Raw genomic sequence first — 21,174 nt, 5'->3', positions numbered from 1 at the left:
AATTATATATTTCGGAACTAGCAGCATATTGTCATATATTATGTATAAAAACACTTAAAACATCCTAAATTCATATATAAATTCCTTACAGAAGACTCACAAATATTCCCAATTAATAAGATGAATTAATAAAAAAATGCAGTTAATAAGATGTCAAGCATGATGTAAAATTAAAATAAAAAAATATATAATAAAATCATAATTATATTGTTATATTGAAGAGACATATCCAGGTTACATATACAACAATATACAATATACATATACAAAACAATGGAATCCTAGTAAAATCTGTCCGATTGTTACTCACAGAGCTCTCGATATGGCTAGTAGGTCCATAATATGGTCTAGCTTTGATCTCTCTCAAAGTGACCAAGTCTTCCCATTGTTTCTCTAACTCTACTCGGGTGTAACCCCTATCTAACAACTTCTGACCAAGACTGTCCAGTTCTGATTGGAACCCAGTTAAAGAAGGATTCATCCTGGAGGCCCACATGCCCTGTCCTCTAATGAGGTTCTTAAAGATATATCCAGGATGCATACTGGACCTAAAGAGGAAAGCATTCCTATGACAAGTTTTACAAAAAATACATGTATTAATCATCCCCTTGTCCAACTTGTCAACATACACATCCAAGTATTCTATGAAATTATATGATAATGGATATGTGAACTTTAAACATTCCGTCAAACTATTCATATTCTCAAAGAACTGTGTGAATTCTCGAGTGGACCCTCGCCACAACAAAAACAGGTTGTCAACAAAACGCCTCTAAAATAACACATATTTTCTAAATTCAGCCAAGGGAAAAAGGAATTTGTCTTCCCATTGGGCAAGGAACATATTGGTGTAGCTATTGGCACACGAAGTGCCCATAGCTTTGCCATGTTTCTGTAAATATACTCCTTCGCCAAAAATAAATACATTATTATTAAGGACAGTTTCTAAAAAGCAACAAATCAAATTGACCTGTGAGGCCGAATATTCACTGTGTAAATTAAGGTACTTATATACAAATTGCACTCCCAACTCGTTTGGCATCATGGTAAACAAGGACTGTATGTCTAAAGTGACAATAGCTAAACAGCTTATGTCATCCACACTTTGTAAACAATCATACAAGTCTGCTAAAAATTGTTTCATAGGTAGATACTAGGCTATCTGCCCTAGGGCATTTATAAGCCTAGCCAGAGTGTATTTGGCTTCTGCCTCCCTATTAGATTAGCCTACTGTGCCTCTGTAAAGTAGGTCACAGAAGGTACCCTTTTAAGATTAGTTTACTGTGCCTCTGTCTAGCAGGGACACAGATGAGATCCCAGGGGTGAAGTTGCGATTTCCCATCCACGCATCCAGATTTCGCTTGAAGAGGGTCACCGAGGGGCTATGTCTAACATGAATTGGGATTCTATTCCAGAGTGAGGGGAGCCTCTGGGAAATGAATCTGTCCCTCCAGCATGTCCTATTTATTTTTGTGCTGAGGTTTTGTTCCCTGGAGCGTGTAGCTCTAAGGGACTTGGATTTTTTGAGGTGGAGCATGTCCATTAATTCTGGGTTTGACATGGCTTTGTACGTCAGGCATAGATCGCCACTGAGTAGGCGGTAAGCAACTGAGTAGAGCTGGAGTTTCTTTAGTCGAGCTGCATAGGACATCTGTTTGTAGCCCATGATCCTCTTGGTGAGGTACTTTTGGGGTCTCTCCAGTTGCTGCAGGTGTCGGGTAAGGTACATCCCAAAAGGGGCATTGTATTTAATTATGGGCCTGATGAGTGACGAGTAGAGGGCCACAATGACCTCTCTTGATCTAGATGCGAACCCTGTCATGATAAGGTGGGCTATATAGAAGGTCTTTCTAACCACTTTGGCAATGTGATTATCAAAGGAGAGATTACTATCGACGTTCTTCCCCAAATCTCTAATTACTTCTTCTGTACTTAATGGATTACCACTTATGTGGTAATTTGTGGGCACCTTGTTTTTCCCAAAGGGGATGACTATGCACTTTTTAGCATTTAGCTTGAGGCCGTGGCTCTGGCACCAAGCATCCATCTCTGTGAGACCCTTTTGGAGGATGCTTGTGTCAGCTGGAGATTCGATTATGGCCCCCAGTTTGCAGTCATCTGCGAACTTTGTCAGCCATAATCCCCCCGTGACAGCCTGAACCTCAGAGAAGTATATACCGAAGAAGAGAGGTCCCAGAACTGAGCCCTGTGGGACGCCACTTGTAACTGGTTTGGATTCGGACATGGCACCTGCGATTCTGACCATGTGGGTTCTATCTCTGAGCCAGTTTGCAACCCATCTGGTGATATAGGAGTTGATATTTAAGCTGGTAAGCTTATTTATGATGCCCAAGTGGGGTATGGTGTCGAAGGCTTTTGCGAGGCCCAGGTAGGCTGTGTGGACTACCTTGCCCTCATCTATGGCTTTGGTAACTGTTTCAAAGAAATCAACTAGGTTTAAGAGGCAAGATCTGCCCTTACCAAAGCTGAATTGGGTAGGGTCCAGTGTCTGGAGGCTCCCAATGTCTTTGTTTATGAGTTCCATGATAATACGCTCCATAGCTTTACAGACCAGACTAGTCAGGCTTATGGGGTGATAGTTTCGAATCTCTCAAGACTGTTGGATTCAAATTAATCACAGGACATAAAAATTTCTCAACGTACAGTGACAATGGTTCTGTAATCCAACCCCCTCAAGCAACAATAGGTCTCATGGGAGGGTTTCTTGGGTCCTTATGAATCTTAGGTAGACCCTGGATTATAGGAATTAAAGGATTGTCTACAGCCATAAATGTAGACAATTCTTCAGTAATAAGAGATGCTAACTTGATATCCATAATATCATTCTTAACAGTGTTAATAATACTATGCACCTTTTCTACAGTAATCCTGTTATAAAAAACAGTGTCACTTAACATGGTACGCATGGAACTTTCATAAAACGACCTATCCATGACCACAATTAATCCACCCTTATCCGCAGAGCAGATAACAAAAGTAGATACAAACAGAAGTTGTCGGGGGAACCCAATTTGAATCAGACCATAAAGAAAATGTGGGGCAAGATGAAACCTCATTGATACATAATATTTCTAGCCATTCCCTGACAGTGGAAGAATATAATGTGTTATGCAAGGGACTTAATTTTATACCCACTCGCATGAGTAAAATGGAGGAAACTGTTATAGATTTAAAAAATTTTTGCAGGGATGTGATGTTACGACATATTTATGGTCAGAAAGTTTCTAATACCAGTAATGATTTGAGACCAAGTCTACAGTTAAGGAAACCCAGTAGTTTTGTACCAGTGAATCATCCTTTGGTTGAGGCTTATTGGAAATTAACCAAAGAAGAGATTCTTCGGTTCTATGATAATAGAAGATCTGTTATAAACAGATCATTTTGACACAACCTTACCTTTAAGGAAAGGAAAGCTTTATATTCACTACAACATAGTATTACTTTTGTTATCCACCCTGTGGATAAGGCTGGATTAATTGTGGTCAGAGATAGGTCGTTTTATGAAAGTTCCATGCGTACCATGTTAAGTGACACTGTTTTTTTATAACAAGATTACTGTAGAAAAGGTGCATAGTATTATTAACACTGTTAAGAATGATATTACGGATATCAAGTTAGCATCTCTTATTACTGAAGAATTGTCTACATTTATGGCTGTAGACAATTCTTTAATTACTATAATCCAGAGTCTACCTAAGATTCATAAGGACCCTAGAAACCCCCCCATGAGACCTATTGTTTCTGGAGGGGGTTGGATTACAGAACCATTGTCACTGCACGTTGAGAAATATTTACGTCCTGTGATTAATTTGAATCCAACAGTCTTGAGAGATTCGAAACAATTTTTAGTAGACTTGTATGATTGTTTACAAAGTGTGGATGACATAAGCTGTTTAGCTTTTGTCACTTTAGACATACAGTCCTTGTTTACCATGATACCAAACGAGTTGGGAGTGCAATTTGTAAGTACCTTAATTTACACAGTGAATATTCGGCCTCACAGGTCGATTTGATTTGTTTCTTTTTAGAAACTGCCCTTAATAATAATGTATTTATTTTTGGCGAAGGAGTATATTTACAGAAACATGGCGTAGCTATGGGCACTTCGTGTGCCAATAGCTACGCCAATATGTTCCTTGCCCAATGGGAAGACAAATTCCTTTTTCCCTTGGCTGAATTTAGAAAATATGTGTTATTTTACAGGCGTTTTGTTGACAACCTGTTTTTGTTGTGGCGAGGGTCCACTCGAGAATTCACACAGTTCTTTGAGAATACGAATAGTTTGATGGAATGTTTAAAGTTCACATATCAATGATCATATAATTTCATAGAATACTTGGATGTGTATGTTGACAATTTGGACAAGGGGATGATTAATACATGTATTTTTTGTAAAACTTGTCATAGGAATGCTTTCCTCTTTAGGTCCAGTATGCATCCTGGATATATCTTTAAGAACCTCATTAGAGGACAGGGCATGTGGGCCTCCAGGATGAATCCTTCTTTAACTGGGTTCCAATCAGAACTGGACAGTCTTGGTCAGAAGTTGTTAGATAGGGGTTACACCCGAGTAGAGTTAGAGAAACAATGGGAAGACTTGGTCACTTTGAGAGAGATCAAAGCTAGACCATATTATGGACCTACTAGCCGTATCGAGAGCTCTGTGAGTAACAATCGGACAGATTTTACTAGGATTCCATTGTTTTATACTAGTGATATAGGCTATGTAACTCAACTTTCCAGCAATATTGGCTTATTTTATTAGTTGACATGGATATTGGCCATATAGTAGGTAGTGTACCCACGTTTAGATTTAAAAATCATAAGAATTTGAAGAAACTTTTATGTACCAATCAAAGAGTTATGGGTAAGATACAGGCAGGTTATACTGAACCATGCATGTCGTGTAATTTTTGTGGTTATATAAACACCACTGATGTGTTTTATCACCGGATTTACACAAGAATTTTTGGTTTAGGGGGACCTACAATTGTATGACCCCACATGTGGTATATCTAGTGAAGTGTGAAATCTGTGGTGCGTTTTACGTTGGGAAGACCAATAGACCATTACGTGATCGAATGAGGGAACACTTATATAACATCAAGAAAAGCTCCCCATTTAATGCCCTGTCTAAACATGTGACTGAATGTGGAGCTGAGCATAGTTTTAAGTTTAGGGTAATAGAAGCAATTCAACCAAGCCTTAGGGAAGGAGATATTCGAACATACACTGAATATAGGGAAACTTGTTGGATAATTATTTTGAGAGCAGACAGAGGAATGGGTATAAATGAGAGGGCTTCCATTAAGCCCGTGTTAAAGAGGAGAAGACTGTGCAAATAAATGAATGATAGGTATTTTATGTTTTATTTGTAATATTTAGGTTTTTCATTAGTTTTTTCATAGATAGTTGGTGTATTCATAGATAGATTTTTATAAGTTAGATGTTTTACTTGTTTTAATATGTATTTTGGTTTTAAATTGGTTTACATTATATGTATATATACATCCCTTTAGCACTGGATGTATATATCTTTAATGCATCTTAATTGGATGATTAGTATCACTTTATATATGTGCCTTTTAGTATTGTATGTGTTTGGTCTGATGAAGCTCCTAAGTGAAAGCACTTACCATTGTTGAATAATCCTGTGTTTGAACGTTTCCTTGTGTGTGGATTCCACGAACTGGATTTTATGAATTGGTCTTTCATAGACAGAGTTAAACACATTTGTGCTTGGAATGTGTGACTTTTTCAGGTTTGGCAGCTCTGCAGCACTGTGTTTAATTGATATTTTTTAATATATAAATGCAATATGACATATGTTATGCAATACGATCTGAACCCTGAATCATAAAGTATTCTAGTGTGTCCCCTGCTGCATTGCCTTGTGTAAACCTTTGCTTTCCAGATTGTATTTTTTCAAAGGATTAATACACAGTACACTATCTGTCATGCAGGAATCTCAGGATTACAAGTTCAGACTGTCTAATCCACACAGTATTAGGCAGAAATCAGTCAAGCAAGAAACAGCAGTTCCCCGGTAGCTCAGTGTGATGAGAAATACCCTTGTTGTTCATTTTAGCACACCCAGACATGGTTCAAATTCAGGGAGTGGTATTGAGATGTATGCATATATACACCCGAGAATTCTTGAATATTTGTAAAAACAGTCAGATAGTGGTAATAGATATTTTCCCCACAGGTCATACATGTAAAGAAATGTTTGTAGTAGCTGTCGGAAGGGTATACCAATACACCAAGTAAGACTGTCCCACTGTCCAACCCCATGCCTGCAAATGACAACAGGATAGGTACATATGCCATGCACTCTTCCCGATACATGACTCCCAAGTGTCATGCTGTCATGGCTAGTGGACACTGCTGCCAATCACCTTGGACACAGATAGGAATCCTGGTGAAGTATGCCAGTAGCAGACTCACACAACATTAGTGCAGGTTACCCTTCTCTGTCAAGTATGTAACCCTGACATGTACAAGCCCCTTCCAGTAATGTAGCTATAGTTCTCCCAGTCTGTCCCATACCATTACAAGTTGACAGTCTAACAGGTATGTATGTGCTACAGAAGCTATGGAGCATAGGTAGATGTAAAGTGAGTGCAGACTTGTAGAGTATTGAGCAGTACTGTTGTGAAAAACAGAAGCATATACAGTTGTTAATGGACTGTTTGCTCTCCCCCCACCCCTCATCTACATCAATAATTATTATTCATATACTACAGGTATGTTGTTCTCAAAATCTATTGTTGGGACATGTGTCCTATTATTGTTCATATATTTAATTGGTTGCATATTAATACAAAAAATTTATGTCTTTTGGATTTTCCCAGTTAGGGGTCGCCACAGTGGAACTCCGGTCCTCTAATGATTGGCAGTGGATTTTTACTGTGCTGAGGTGCCAGCCTGACACCCAACCTTCAAAGAAGGCACACCCATTCATGCATGCACCTACCTGCATGTCTTTAACATCACTTGACTGCGGGGAGGACATGCAGACTACACACAGAAGGCACTCCAGCTGAGAATTGAACCGGAGAACCTCTTGCTGTGAGGCAACAATGCTAACCGCTGCACCATCGTGGCCTATAACGGTTGCATATTAATATACCTTGTTCAAATACCATTATTGGTAGCCTGTTGCTGCTAATGTAACTTGCATGCTGTTAAAATGCTTACTGTTGTTCCATTTATGCATGTGCTCTGTTTGTTATGCAACTGTTTCAACTCTTTCAACTCTGCCTCAGAGGATATGATTCTCATACACACACACACACACACACACACACACACACACACACACACACACACACACACACACACACACACACACACACACACACACGCACACACACACACACACACACACACACACACACACACACACACACACACACACACACACACACACACACACACACACACACACACACACACACAGTATCACTGTTGTCAGTAATGAGTTTAGAAACCCTACCTATCTAGTTATGTGTACTACAGTGTGAAGCAGTTATCACACTCACCACAGAGCTTGTAGGATTTAACACTGTGCCAAGGTACATCTAAGGTGAATTACATCAAGAGCCCTTACAAAGTATGATAATGGGAAATGTACTGGGTAGGAAGGTCATCAAAATACATTACCCTACAAACATACACACTGCCAAAACACCTTCATACATACTTATACACACATTTGCCTGAACTTAGAGTAGAACGCCTGCCTATCTAGTTATTTGTACTATACTGTTACTTAATTACACATGCTATGAAGTTTATAGGGCTAAATGCTTTCCAAAGGTACTTCTAAGGGCAATGACATAAGCAGGACTGCTAAAGTAGGACACTAGGAAGTGTAGTGGTTGGGAATGGCCTAAAACTGTTCCACCTACAAACACACACACACACACACACAGACACACACACACACACACACACACACACACACACACACACACACACACACACACACACACACACACACACACACACTTACATTTGTCAGAACTGAGATTAGAACCCCTACCTATCTAGTTATTTGTACTATAGTGTTATGCAGTTATGGCATGAGCTACAGAACTTATAGGACTGAGAGGTGTCCAATGGCACTTCTAAGGTGAATGACATCAGCATATCTTGTGAAGTAGGGAAATGGGAAGTGTACTGAGGGGGAATGGCCTCTTAATACTTAAACCTACAGACACACACACACACACACACACACACACACACACACACACACACAGAGAGGCAGGTGATGTGATATTACAACCCCCACCTCAGTACTATTACACAATGGAACTTACCTTCATGCTGGCATGTGCGACTGGTTACAACTGGTATGCCACTGTCTGCAGCAGGACATCGCTCTATGTCATTCAAGGTATCCCTGTGTATGACTCACTCTCTGTGTGTGTGTCTCCCTGTGTCTCTGTCTCTATCACTGTCTGTCTCTCTCTCTTCCCCATGTCTATGTGTGTATATGCTTGACATATTGTTATACGTTGCCCATATATTTGTCTGTGTATCACACAAAACAGATGCAGATATATCACATATGGGCCACCTACCACTAATTGAGGGTAATCCTGTCTGATGGGTGTGTGTAGAGACAGTTAAGGTGTACATAGCTGTCTGTATGCAAAGACATATATGCACAATACAGTTACATAGTGTGAGTGGGTTCCAACATGGATTGTGATTCTCTAAGTGTAGGACCATGCCCAGTATGACCTTCTATAGTAAGAGTGGGACTCCATTCCAGAGATAGTTGTACTCTGGTCTGGGGTTTTGTGTGTTACAGCCATACCTCTCAAAAGTAGACATGAAGTTGCTAGTGGTACAGGATTTGTTTTTGCCGATATTTTCTGACATGTCTGATGTCTGACACTGGAATGTATTGTGTCATTACCTAGTGACAAACATCCTCAGATCATTACATTGCTTTACCAGAGGAATACAAGATGTATGCTGCACAAACCAATATTATCAGCCCAACTGTAGACATTCTTGCCCAAAATGGCCAGTTGAGAGGTGTGGCTACAGCCGATTGACTGATGAAGCTGTGTAAACAGTCCAGCAGCTTGGTTATATACTGGCTAGGGATCTCCTGCTTGTGTGGTATTCTTCCTACCTGAAAAGTCATATCCTGGTGTGCCCATACCTCTCAACTATACAGTTTTTGGCAGATTGTCCAGATGTTTGTCTAGAAGTTTCGTCCAGTATGCATAAACATGTGTTTTTATGGCAAGTTAGTTTATTTTATTTATTTATCATTTTATTTATTTACATTTGTTTACCAGAAAAGTCAGACTGGATGCAGGTCCTTTTTCAGCGGATGCCCGGGGAGAAAAGCTCCACATCATGTACATGATAAATAGAGATACAAAGTTGCAGCAATAGTAAACAACATTACAGGTTGTTGGCTTTAATACAATAAAAAAATACTGATTATCAACAGTATATACAGTAAATGTTGCAAGTTAAGATAGTTTATTGTTGTTTATAATATTAGTAACAAAGTTGTCAGACAAGATGTTAAAGTATGTAAAGACAACTAGACATTTCTGACTGTGGTTAGCAGTTGCGGTAGTATAGTTGGGTTAAGAGTCTAGGTGGGGGGAAGGTAAGGGTGGGGGTGTTAGTCTGGATTAGAACAAGGACAAAGCCAGTGCAAATTTAAGTGGAATTTGAGTGCAGTCTTGAAAAGGCTGCTGGAAGGTAGAATAGTTATAGAGGGTGGAAGATTGTTCCAAAGTTTAGATATGGTACATGAAAATATGGCTTCTCCTGCTGAGTTTTTGGGTTTGATAACAGTGACTTGATTTTTGTTGCTTGATCTTAGGGGCCTAGTGGGGTGATAGGGCTGGAGAAGGGTTTGAAGGGAAGGGATGTTAAAGGGGTGTTTAATGAGTTTATGAGCGAGGGTGAGTTGATTAAAGTGAAGGAGTTGTGGGAGTTGTAGCTAGTTTAGTTCTTTAAGGAAGATACAATGATGGCTGAGGTACGAGGTTACAGTGGCAAATTTAGCAATTTTGTTGTAACAAGCATCCAGCTTGTTTAGGTCTGTCTGTTTAAGGTTGGTAAGTATGAGGAATGCATAGAGTAGGTGGAGATTAGCTGGGAATTGGCTATAGAGATCCTATTTGCCTTGGTTAGGAATTGGCGGCTTCGATATAATGCACCAGGTTTCTTGTGAACTTTTTTTATTGTGAGAGATATGTGGGTGTCAAATCTAAGTTTGTTGTCTATTTCCACATCAAGCAGTTTTGTGTGTTCTGATGGAGAGATGATGGTATTGTCTTTGGCAAGAATGTTGAAGTGGAGGGTGGCTTTGGAAGGTTGGAACAGGAGAAGTTTTGTCTTACTTGGGTTGAGTAGGAGCTGAGCATTGGATAGCCAGCTTTCTACAGAAGAGAATGATTCCTATGTGATTTGTTGTAGTTCTGGTAGAGTGGGGGCAGAGCAGATGAGAGTAGAGTCATCTGCGTACTGTATAAGCAATGCTTGTGTGGTGGCAGTATGTAGGTTGTTAGTGAAAAGTGAGAATAGCAGAGGGCCAAGGATAGACCCTTGGGGAACTCTGAGAGTAACTGGGAGGTGAGGTGATATGTTATTGTCCCAGATTACTGATTGCTGGCATCCATGTAGATAGCTGTGAAACCAGTTGCAGGCTGATTGTGAGAAGGAGAGGTTGGGGAGAGTATAGAGTAGTAGCTCATGAGATACCATGTCAAAGGCCTTTGAGAGATCTAGAAATACGGCAGTAGAGAAGAGGCCATTGTTTCTATGATGAAGTATAGTGTTGGTGAAGGAGAGAAGAGCAGAGGTAGTGCTATGATATTGCCTGAAACCATGTTGGGTTTTGGAGAGGAGATTATTAGCTAGGAGGTAGTTGGAGACCTGGGTGTTGATACATTTTTCAAGTATCTTGGAGAGAGGGGAGAGTATAGCAATGGGGCAGTAATTGGAGAGGTTGGTGGAGGGGTGCCTCTGTGGAGGGGAATGATGTGAGATATTTTCCATATCAAGGGAGCATAGCCTTCTGTTATGGAATGGTTGATTAGAATTGTATCAGAAGCAATTTTTAAGTATTCAGAAGGGAGGCTGTCAGCTGCGAGTTTGGTGGGTTTAAGTTTTGACAATAGTCTTTTTATGTTGAAGATAGGTACTGAGGTGAACAAGAAAAGAGGAGTGGGGTTTAGGGGTATGAGTTGGGAGGCTGTTGTAGGGAAGTGTTGTTTGTTTAGAGATATTATAGTTTCAGTGAAGTGTTTGTTGAAGGATTCAGCAATACTGCTGGAGGTGGGCGGAGTGGATGGCTGGGGGATATCAACCTTCCCTGGGTGGAGAATAGTGTTAATAGTGGACCAGAATTGTTTAGGGTTGTGGTTGGTAGAGTTTAGGGTGGATTTATAGTAGTGGGATTTGTCTAATTTTATATGCTTTTAGGCTTTATTGCTCAGTTCAAGGAATGATTGCCTATCTGAGTTATTTTTAGTTAGTCGTCAGTGCTCCCAGGCCTTATCTCTGGATTTCATTAGGGTTCTTGTGGTCTTTTGTAACCATGGGGCATGCCTGGATCTGACGTTGGCATTTCTTATAGGAGCATGGGTCGTTAGGATGGAGAGGAAGGTACTGTTGAAGAAGTGGACAGCCTCATCTAGGTTGAGGTATTTTAGTGGTGACCAGTTCATTTTTTTTTTCAGGGAGGAGATGAAGGAGTTGGGGTTGAAGTTGGACTTGTTCCATATTTGCCTGTGGATAATGGGCTTCAGACTGTTTGTGTGGTGCGGAATTAGGAAATTGGGGGAGTGGTCACTAAGACTGCCAGGTAAGCAGCCTGCTAGGTAAGAGTGAGGGGCTTTGTTGACTAGGATCCCATCAAGTAAGGTATGATTGTTAGAGTTTTTGTTGATTCGGGTAGGAGATTGAATGAGTTGAGTGAACCCATGGAGATTAAGGTGAATGGTTGGAAGTTTGTTATTACAGGATAGCCAGTTGATGTTAAAGTCACTGAGAATTATGGTTTCCTGGGGTAGAGATAGAGTAGCCCAGCTCAGGAGATTTTCTAGGGGTGTAATTTTTTGCCCTGGTGGGAAATAGTATCCTATAATATTGATTGTTTTGTTTAGGTTTAGTTTGAAATTGGCATAAAGGATTTCTTCATTGTTGTGGTGAGGGGCAGATGAGTTCAGGAGTTGTATATTGAGGAGGTGTTTAAATATCAGTGCTACACCACCTCGTTTTTTGGACAATCTGTCTATGTGAAGGCTGTTGTATTCAGGTGGAAGTATTTTCGCACTTTTGATGTGAAATTTGAGCCAGGTTTCAGTTAGGAAGAGAATATCTGGGGAATATATGCTTATGCTGCCGTGTAGTTCTTGGATTTTATTACATATGCTTTTGATGTTTAGGGACATTATAAGTAGGTCTGTTGTTTTCCTGTTGGCTAGGAGTTTAGTTGTGGGAGGGGGAGGGTTGCTTGGACTAGGGTTTGTGGTTGGGTTGCATTTGGCAGGACCAGGGTTTGGATGGATGTCTCCAGTGAGGGCTAGTTTATAGAGGGTGTTTAGGATATGTTTTATATACATAGTAAATTGCTTATGGTATCTTAGGGATATTTTATTTTTGAGTATGTTAGGTGTTTGGTAATGGAGTGAGTGTATTGGGAGGATGGTTTTGGTGGCAGGGGTTGTGTAGTTACAGTGTAAATGTTTGAGGAAGGGTGTTGAGAGAGTACAGTGGAAGTTGTTAGGGCATGTGACTGTGGAGCCTTGGTAGGATGTAATGTGAGCTAGAACTACTCAGGTTAGGATTGTTATTATATTAGGTAGTAGCATGATTGCATTGGATGTAGGGGGAGGGGGTGAGTAGTGGTGTAGCCTAATTGCTAGCAATTACTGGTGGGGTTAAGGCTAAGAATAAATGTAGAGGTACTGGGGATGGGTGGGAATAGGGGGCAGGGAAAGGAGTGGAGTGAGCATAGAGTAGAACTCCCCCAGGCTAAAGATTGTAGGATAAGTTTCTAAATAGCCAAATTGTTAGGAGTTATTAGAATCTAGTAGGGAAAAACAATCTATAGACCTGATTTCAGCTGTGTCCTTTCTGGGTAGATACCTAGTTTGAAGCAGACAAAAAGTGTCAGTTTAAGTACCTTTTTGCCTCTATTTTACAAGTGGGCAATTCCAGTGTATCTACCGGGTTACCTTTTATTTGCCTAGAGCTTTATCTTTGTTTACTGCTAACTAAAAAGAAAAAGTTAACTGGGGAATGTATTTACAGCAGATAGAGGTGGGGGTGCAGCTGCTGTCCCTAGCCGAGGGTAGAGCCAGTTATTTCTGCTTTAGACCAGGTACTTTCTTATTTTCTTTTTAAAACCTTCAAGTCCTTGTGGCTGATATCTTCACTGCAGATGCGGCCAATGGCCAAGGATTCAGCAAGTGGGGGACTGAGAGAGAACCCATTCGCGGGGACAGTGGTCAAGTAACTTATTTTCTTTTTAAAGTCCTTGAGTCCTTGTGGCTGGTATCTTCACTGCAGATGTGGCCAATAGCCAAGGATTCAGCAAGTGGGGGACTGAGAGAGAACCTAGCCCTTGAGTCCTTGTGGCTGGTATCTTCACTGCAGATGCAGCCAATGGCCATGAATTCAGCAAGTGGGGGACTGAGAGAGAACCCGTTCGCAGGGACAGTGGTCAAGTAACTTATTTTCTTTTTAAAGTCCTTGAGTCCTTGTGGCTGGTATCTTCACTGCAGATGTGGCCAATAGCCAAGGATTCAGCAAGTGGGGGACTGAGAGAGAACCTAGCCCTTGAGTCCTTGTGGCTGGTATCTTCACTGCAGATGCAGCCAATGGCCATGAATTCAGCAAGTGGGGGACTGAGAGAGAACCCGTTCGCAGGGACAGTGGTCAAGTAACTTATTTTCTTTTTAAAGCCATTGAGTCCTTGTGGCTGGTATCTTCACTACAGATGCGGCCAATGGCCAAGGATTCAGCAAGTGGGGGACCGAGAGAGAACCTGTTCGCAGGGGCAGTGGTCAAGTGACTTATTTTCTTTTTAAAGCCCTTGAGTCCTTGTGGCTGTATCTTCACTGCAGATGCGGCCAATGGCCAATGATTCAGCAAGTAGGGGACTGAGAGAGAACCCATTCACAGGGACAATGGTCAAGTAACTTATTTTCTTTTTAAAGTCCTTGAGTCCTTGTGGCTGGTATCTTCACTGCAGATGTGGCCAATGGCCAAGGATTCAGCAAGTGGGAGACTGAGAGCAAACCATTTGCAGGGAAAGTGGTCAAGTAACTTATTTTCTTTTTAAAACCCTTGAGCCCTTGTGGCTGGTATCTTCACTGCAGATGCGGCCAAGGATTCAGCAAGTGGGGGACTGATAGAGAACCCTTTCGCAGGGACAGTGGTCAAGTAACTTATTTTCTTTTTAAAGCCCTTGAGCCTTTGTGGCTAGTATCTTCACTGCAGATGCGGCCAATGGCCAAGGATTCAGCAAGTGGAGGACTGAGAGAGAGCCCATTCATAGGGACAGTGGTCAAGTAACTTATTTTCTTTTTAAAGCCCTTGAGTCCTTGTGGCTGGTATCTTCACTGCAGATGCGGCCAATGGCCAATGATTCAGCAAGTGGGGGACTGAGAGAGAACATGTTCGCAGGGACAGTGGTCAGGTAACTTATTTTCTTTTTAAAATCCTTGAGTCCTTGTGGCTGGTATCTTCACTGCAGATGTGGCCAATGGCCAAGGATTCAGCAAGTGGAGGACTGAGAGAGAGCCCGTTCGTAGGGACAGTGGTCAAGTAACTTATCTTCTTTTTAAAGCCCTTGACTTCTTGCCTTGACTAGTTGGAAATAATTAAAGACTGACATTACAAAATAATGACAGACATTAGTGTTTCAGACTTCATAACCTTCAGACAATTCCTGCTAATGGAAAACCTGTTAGTCTACCAACGTTCTCAGTTTGTAAGAGCAATATTTACAACACATGCATATCATTGGGCCTTTGCCCCACTTTTATTTATGACCTTGTCCAGATGTCTTGCTGTCAGTGGTTGAGTGGTATGGGTGTGGGTACAGAGTGTATTCTACTGTATAGAAATGTCCATTATATGTGTAGTATATTCCACATAGCACTGTGACTTTAAGGTATGCCAGTGGTAGAGCAGTACAGAGTAATGTGGTGAACCAGTGACATTCAGTTGTGCATAGGTTGATAGCTTGATATGACGTTAGTAGGGTATTGGCCCTGATGCCCTTAGAACCCATGCAGATGGAGTGTAGCCCACATTAAGACATGTCAGCACACAGAACCCCTGTCCAGCAGGGACATGGATGGAATCACAGGACTGTGTTTTGTGTTTCCCATTCACTTAAACAGGGAGCACATCACTAGGGGTATTGAGGCACTTAGCTTGATGCAGACATGGAGTGTATTCCACAGATGGGGGAGTGTGTGTGACACATATCTGTCACACCAACAAGCCGTACTGATATCCCAGACCAGGTTGATGCTGCACCTATGGGTTGATCGAGTGGGCCTTGACTTCCAGATGTGCAACAGTCCCATCAATGTAGGGTCTGTATTGTTTTGTATTCCAGACAGGAGTCACATTAGTAGAGTCTGTATGGAACAGGGTAGATGGACAGTGCTGTTAGACTATTTGTGTAGGGCAGGTGTTTGGGGTTTGGGGTAAGGCCATAGTGTTTGCAAGAGCCTGGTGTGTGGAGTATGCATGGTCTGTGGTGTGTAGATTTGTGGAGTTCTCATTTATTTTTGCCTCTGAGGTGTCCTTTGTTTGGGTTTTTGTTTTGTTGTTGGACCTCAACTTACATGGGAGTGTGTTGTGTATTTACAGGTGATGTTTACTGACTCCATACACTGCATGACATCTATGTTACTGCACAATTTGTTCTGGTGTGCACATTCTCCATTTGTTTGGCCAGTGGTTCCCCTTCCCCTTATGTGTGTCTCTTTTTCCTTCTGTAGTCCAACCACAGGCTTTGTCTGTATGTATTTGTAATTGTGATCTGAGCGGGGTAAATGTCATAACATCACACACAAGGTTGTGGACTTCATACCTCTGAGTGTACCTATTTAGCAGGTTGTCCATCATTGCACCACTACATTTGCTGTGGTCCTCAGATGGTTTGTGTTGCTATATATTATTATGAGACTACATGTTGGCCTAGCTGTCAAACCATCACAGACTGACATATGGACAGGCCCATATATGACAGTCAGACAAAAGCCCACACATGGGGACAGGGCGTTAATATTGTTCTGCCAAACACAGACAGTTGGGAGACCAGTTTGGTATTTGCTTGCTTTCTCTTATGGGTATGACATCTGCTTCCCCACTGTCTGCCACTGATGTTTTGACATGCCCATTTCTTGTTGTGCAAATAGTTGGCAGGCAAATGCAATATTAGGACAAGCAGAACAGATATACAAGGCATACTTGTGCTCCTTCTGTGACAACCTGTAAATCCAGGGGTATGGATGTTGGCCAGTGACATGTTGTCAGTGCTGACACAGTAAGTTGGTAGCCTTTTATAACCTGGCAGTACACTGACTTCCGGTACCTGCTGTGCTACTAGGCACCATACCGCCTGACTTTTTAGAGCCAGACACCTGGACAAAGCCATAAGTAATTTGGGGACAAAGGCCTACATATAGGTACCATAGTTAACAATTGGCCTTACAAACCTAGAAAGGTGATACAATAACAGGTTTTACATTAGCATGCATTTTCCTAAAGGGTATGAAGTTTGAAACTACAATCTGTCATTATTTTCTGACTTTAGTCTTTTGTGATTTGCCAATGATTTGCCAGAAAACCAATTTCATGATAAAGAGACCATAAATATGATGCAAACCTCTGTACATTCTGCAAAAAGTCTGCCAGTTGAGGGGGTATGCTAGGGACTGTGTAGGTTACTCTGAGCTGTGTACTGTCCATCTGTGTGGCCCCCTGTCCCTGACCTGTCCAGCTTTCCTGCAGTAACAGATATTGATGTCTGGACAGTGAGTACAACTCCTACCGTAGCTGTATTTGATGTAGAATAGTTGGCACTGCAGTTCTTGGAACATGGACTCTGTCAACCACAGTACTGTACCTAGGCCATTAACACAACAGCCAGGAGTAAGTGCAGGCCACATACTGACAGCATTGACTGCACATATACATAGCTCATTGACCCCTGCATACTGTGGATATGCAACAAGTTATCAAGTTGACTGGGACAGCCCTGGGAATGTCTGCTCTGTTGCTAATACTCTACAAACATTACTGTTACTGCATTTCTATGGGAACATGGGTGTGTGTGTGGGGGGGCACACCTGTCAACTCTCCACATTTGCACAGGCTGTGCTGATGTTCCCTTTACATTTTGGTTCAATTTAGCATATTATTGTGCATGTCTTGGAGACTACATGCATCTCACTTAAGACCACAGGTTAGACTGTAATGGCAGACATTTGGGTTTCAGACTTCTTACCCTTCAGAGCCTTACTGCAACTGCAAGACCCGCTGTGCTATCACTAAGTCTGTATGGGCATATTTCATCATCTTCCTCATTTTTGGGCTTTTGCCAGATATTTCTTTATAGTTTTCTATGGCTGACTTGCAGGGTGAGGCTGAGGGGTGAATATGACACCCCCCACACGGACATCCATGCATGTGACCTATGACCCTATGACTCCCCGGTTATTTATCCCCCACATATACTGCAGTGAGATTTATCACCTAGGGGACTACTGCATTCTCTGGGTAAGCCAGTATTGGGCAGACATTTCCTGTTTTCCCACATAGCTGTCAGTTGTCTGCTGCTATCCCAGTAGGCCACTCCATTCCCTTGTATGCATGCAGCGATACCATAGCTATGCTACCACAATGTATTACTCCAATCATTTATTGTTAGGAAGACTGACTTACCTTGTGCCTGCAGCAGTTGTGAGGATGGTGCTTGAGGGCTGGCTGTGTCGGATGCATGCAATACACAGCCTATACATGGTAAGATGCAGGTAGTGTGATGTGTGTGGCATCCATTTTACTGTATGTGTGAGTCAGAGAGAGGTTTCTGTCCCTGGGTCCCTTTAGTGTCAGTGTGTGTGCTATGCATTGCCTCTTTTTCAAGCCCTGGGCATATTGGGCATGCCTCCATCTCCCTACAAGAGCAGGCTCAGGGGGTTCCTCCTCCAAGTCCCCATGTGCCTGTGGCAGCCTTGGCAATGGTGGGGGCTGTGTGGCCCTTCCATGTGCTGTTCCTGCTGCAGCTGTTTCTGCAGGATCATATTTATTTATTCATTTTATTTATTTGCAGTTTGTTAACCGGGAAAGTCCATTCGGCCTAGAAGAACCCATTTTCAATGGAGGCCCGAGGAGAAAAGCTCCATGATTCAGTATTTACAAAAATATATTGTAAAATTATAACTACAATATTTACAATAATAAAGAAACAAAACATTTTAAGTAGCTCATAAAAGAAAAACATATTTTGAATTATGGAATTCAGTAACCAAAAAGTTATGAGGAAATTTATATATTTATAGAGAGAGAGAGGCATATTTGAGAAAAAAAGTAAAGAGACAAAGTTTGGATCAAAAAGAGGAAATTTATAGAGAGAGAAAGACATTTTTGAGAAAAAAAGTAGAGAAAGAAATTGGATCAAGAAGAGGTTATTAGGATGTTTTTGAGATAGGAGGAGGAGGCCTAGGGATGACTTAGATATAGAGGGTAGTGAAAGGGTAGCTGTATCAGGAGGGGTGAGTGCAGAAGCATTTCCAAAGGGAGGAGAGATGAGAGTGAAGTAAACCTTTAAAGTTAGAGAGATTATGGGTAGTTCTGATGTGAGGGGGAAGTGAATTCCATGACCTGGCAAGGGAGAAAGATAGTAAAAGTTGTCCTGGGGTATGTTTGGGTTTGTAAAGTTCTAGGAGAGTTTGATTGTTGGATCTGAGAGTTCTGTGAGGTTGATGCATTTTTAGGGTGGAAGACAGGGAGGGGCAGTTAGAGGTTTTAAATATGAGCTTATGTGCTGTTGATAGCTGAATAAATATCAAATAGTTAGGGAGTTCCAACCAACTGAGTGAATGGAGGGAGTTGCAATGATGAGTTGAGGATTTGGATCCTGTGGCGAACTTTGATATTTTATTATAGTAAGAAGATAGTTTAGATTTAAGGGCTGATTGAAGATTGGTAAGGAGTGGGGCTCCATATAGGAGAGAGGGAATGAGGTAAGTGCTAGATAGGAGTAGTTTGGATGAGGGAGTAAGGTACCGACTATGATGGTAAGGCATTCCAAGCTTTTGATTTTTTTTAGTATTTGTTTGTAGATGTATTTCAAATTTTAATTTATCATCAATAATGACACCCAGCAGCTTTGCATAGGGAACTATTTCGATAGAGGTCTTATTTTGGCTGAAGATAGAGAAGGATGCTTTGTCGATGCTGATGTTTCTAGAGGGAGTGAAAATCATAATTTTGGATTTTGAGGCACTGAGTGCTAAATGATTTTCTAACATCCAAGACTCGGTGCAGGAGAAGGCTGCTTGAGTTAAATTGATCAGCTTAGGGAGAGATTTGGCTGAGCTGATGATAGTAGAGTCATCTGCATATTGGATGAGTTTAGTGTTAGGGATGCTTTGATAGAAGTCATTAATAAAAATATTAAATAGTAAGGGGCCCAGAATAGAGCATTGTGGAACACCTGTTGGAGTGTGAAGAAAAGATGAAGCACTGTTATTCCACTTTACGGCTTGTTCCCTGTCAGAGAGGTAGCTGGAGAACCAGTTGATGGAAGAAGAGGATAGGTTAGGATGAGAGAGCTTGGATAGGAGAAGATTATGGGATACAGCATCAAAGGCTTTAGATAAGTTGAGAAGGAGGGTAGATACTATGTCGCCAGAATCACGAGTGGAGTTAATGATTTCAAGAAAGGAGAGCAAGGCAGTAGTGGTGCTGTGACCAGGTCTGAAACCATGTTGAGTAGGGGTCAGTAGTTGATTATTTAACAGGTAGGGTAAGAGTTGTAGGTGGATGCATTTTTCAAGAATCTTTGATATAGGGGACAGAATAGCTATTGGACAAAAATTGGAGACTGTGAAATTGGTACCCCCTTTGTGGAGGGGAATAATGAAGGCTTTTTCCCAAAGGAGGGGTACATAGGACTCCTTGATGGAGCAATTTATTAGGTTACAGATAGGTTGGCTATGCCATCGGCAGCTAGCTTGAGGAAGCTAGATGGAATATTGTCAGGGGCATTAGAACAAGGTTTTAACTTTAGTAACATTTTTTTATTGTCTGTATAGGAAAAGGCTTTAGATTAAAAGGAGGGAGATGGGTGTTACTGGACATTGAGGGGGCTGGATTGGGAGTGGTGGGTGTTGTATTATTTGGGAAAGAAGAGGTAAGTTTGGCTATACAGTGAATGAAGAAGGAATTGAATTGAGTAGCTAGGGTGTGGTCAGGAGAGTTAGGGTCTGGGCAGGGGTTTTATTTTTTGCCAGGGGACAGGATTGAGGAGATACTACTCCAGAATTTTTGTGGGTTAGATTTGTGGTTATTTTAAAGTTTAAAATAATAGGATTTTTGGTCGGTAGCTATTTATTTTTACCTGATTACAAAGCTGCTTGTATTTGCTCAGGGAGATGGGTGATTTAAGTTTTTGACAGCATTTCCATGCTTTGTCACATAGGAGCATAAGGGCTTTGGTGTGCTTGGTTAGTCAGGGCACAGTTTTGGACTTGACTCTTTTAGTTCTGGAGGGGGCAGAGTAGTTGAGTAGATTAGTAAACACTGCATTAAATTGAGCAACAGCAGCATCCAAAGAAAGGGTTTTTAGAGGATTCCATTTAGTTTGTTTTAAAGAGTCAGAGAAGGTTTGGGGGCTGAATTATTTTAGGGTACGAGTGGAGATGTATTTGTGCTGTAGATGTAAGGGGGAAGATGAGCGATATGCATAAGCAGGAAGGTGGGTTCTTAGGGAGTCAGGGATGGTACCACTGTCAGAGATACTATTAGGGTGAAAGACTAGTATCCAATCCAGAATATTGCTTGTGGTACTATCTTTATTTAGTGTAGTTGGGGAGTTGATTAGCTGGGTAAAGTTGTATAAGTTAATACTCT

The sequence above is a fragment of the Protopterus annectens genome, chromosome 7.part0 (assembly GCF_019279795.1).
Source record: "Protopterus annectens isolate FY-2018-M chromosome 7.part0, PAN1.0, whole genome shotgun sequence".
NCBI lineage: Eukaryota > Metazoa > Chordata > Ceratodontiformes > Protopteridae > Protopterus > Protopterus annectens.
This window is presented reverse-complemented; position numbering follows the sequence as displayed.